Source organism: Cervus elaphus, chromosome 29, assembly GCF_910594005.1.
Source record: "Cervus elaphus chromosome 29, mCerEla1.1, whole genome shotgun sequence".
Classification (NCBI taxonomy): Eukaryota; Metazoa; Chordata; class Mammalia; order Artiodactyla; family Cervidae; genus Cervus; species Cervus elaphus.
This window is the reverse complement of record NC_057843.1, coordinates 1,403,957-1,406,289: the sequence shown is the minus strand read 5'-3', so window position 1 is coordinate 1,406,289 and position 2,333 is coordinate 1,403,957. Positions and strand designations below refer to the sequence as shown.

The 2,333-nt window shown below is 36.7% G+C and overlaps 1 pseudogene; it reads left to right on the top strand.

Annotated features, from left to right (window-relative positions):
- The first annotated feature begins 403 nt into the window (after positions 1–403).
- LOC122686015 lies at positions 404–1,346 on the top strand (annotated as a pseudogene).
- Positions 1,347–2,333: the final 987 nt, after the last annotated feature.

Genomic DNA, 2,333 nt, shown 5'->3' with positions numbered 1-2,333 from the left:
TCTTTATCTTTATGGCTTACTTCACTCTGTATGATGGGCTCCAGTTTCATCCATCTCATTAGAACTGGTTCAAATGAATTCTTTTTAATGGCTGAGTAATATTCCATGGTGTATATGTACCACAGGTTCCTTATCCATTCATCTGCTGATGGGCATCTAGGTTGCTTCCATGTCGTGGCTATTATAAACAGTGCTGCGATGAACATTGGGGTGCACGTGTCTCTTTCAGATCTGGTGAAACCAGAATTTTCATGGAGAGTCTCCTTTGAATGTGTCCAACATAAGATCAGGGTAGATCAGAATCAGTTCCCAACATCTGCTTGATTATCTCTAAGGAAGACAAGAATACTCGGACTGTGCTCTAGGGAGTTTTATTGTTAAAAACAATAAATAATTCTCTACTATGGCAAAAGGCAATTATTCTGCAGTGTCTGAGTTTATCCTCTTGGGACTCACAGATAATCCAGAACTTTGAGCTACTATCTTTGGTATATTCCTAGTAATCTGTTTAGTGTCCTGGATAATCTTGGTTTGATTGTGCTAATACAGGTCAGCCCACAACTTCACGCACCCGTGTATTTTTTTCTCAGCCATCTGGCTTTTATTGATTTTTCTTTACTTCGTCTGTCACCCCAAACACCTTGGTGAATTTTCTGTGTGAAGTTAAAAGTATAACATTTTATGCATGTGCCATTCAGGTGTGCTGCTTCATCACATTTGTAGTTTGTGAACAGTATTTGCTCTCAATCATGGCCTATGGCTGGTATGTTGCCATTTGCAACCCTTTACTCTTTGCCATTCTCATGCCTAAAAAACTCTGCAATCGGATCATTGCTAGCACATATATTTATGGATTCATTGTTGGTCTTGCACAGACAGTCGCAACATTCCTCTTGTCTTTCTGTGGCTCCAATAGGGTCAACCACTTCTACTGTGATGACGTTCCATTGGTCATGCTGGCTTGCTCTGACACTCAAGTCAAAGAGCTGATGCTGTTAACCACTGCTGGGTTCAACACCCTTTGCTCTCTACCGATCATGATCATTTCTTTGCCATTCTGAGGATGATCTCATTCTCTTTGCCATTCTGAGGATCCATTCTGCTGAAGGAAGGCAAAAAGCCTTTTCTACCTGTGTTTTCCATCTCACCTCCATTTTTATGCAACAATCATTTTTATGTACCTCCTGCCCAATTCAAGCCATTCTCTGAACACAGACAAATTTGCTTCAGTATTCTATGTGGTAGTGATTCCCATATTAAACCCATTGATCTATAGCTCGAGGAATCAGGAAGTAAAGAATGCACTGAAGAGAATTATAGAAAAGTTCCATTTGACTGTCAAATAACTGAAAAAAAGGACAGGGAGGAATCAGAGGACTTGGAATTATGGCTTATCTAGAGTCAAAATGCTGATAAATAATAGTGTCAAATTCCTCACTTCCAGTGTTCATATTTACTCAATATGTCTCCCATTGTTTCATTATTGGTGATTTACACATGAAAGGCATTTTTTAAAAAATTTGGAGGTATTCAATTTTAAAAGGAGAAAGAGACAGACAAACAAGGAAAGACAGAGAGAAACTGAGACAGAGATATCTTAACCTGTTTGAACATACATTTTTAAAATTAAAGAAATGGAACATCAGGCATAATGACTTTATCTGAATTCTGTGTCATATGGATCATACTAAGATAGATCAACATTTGGTATCTTATATTTCAAGTTTGCTGCATAGATAATCTGGAAAATATGGCAAAGTTTAATAGCAAGACTTTTCTTTTTTTTTTTTAACACTCTGAATAATCTTCCTAACACTCTTCTTCTTGCATTCAGCTCAAAGAATAGCACCAGCAGAACAACCTTGACATTGAACCCTTGGTGACAACCAATACTGACACTGTATCAGTTTAGTTCACTGGAGCTCTTTCCTGCCATTATAATTCCTTGCTTGTTCTATATCAGTTGTGATTAGAAACAAGGACTCTTCCTTCACACAGTTTGGGTAACAATTTTAGTTTTTCCAAGTAATAGTTGTTATTGGGTAAATTATTATATTTCATGTCTCTTTTCCTTGGTTTCTTCATCTACAATAGTAATAGTTCCTTTGTCCTGGACTGATTGTGAAGATTAAATAAAATTATGACTATAAAAGGCTTACATAGTTCATAGTACAAACCAAGCGCTTCATGAGCGTTGACTATTACACCTAATTAGTAACATTATTTTCAGCATTGTTATAGCATGCATAGCCTTTTTAGAAAGAGTTGGCAGCATAATATGCTTAATTTTAAAATCAACAAAATGAAAATGTAAAAGCTAACAAGTTATTGTA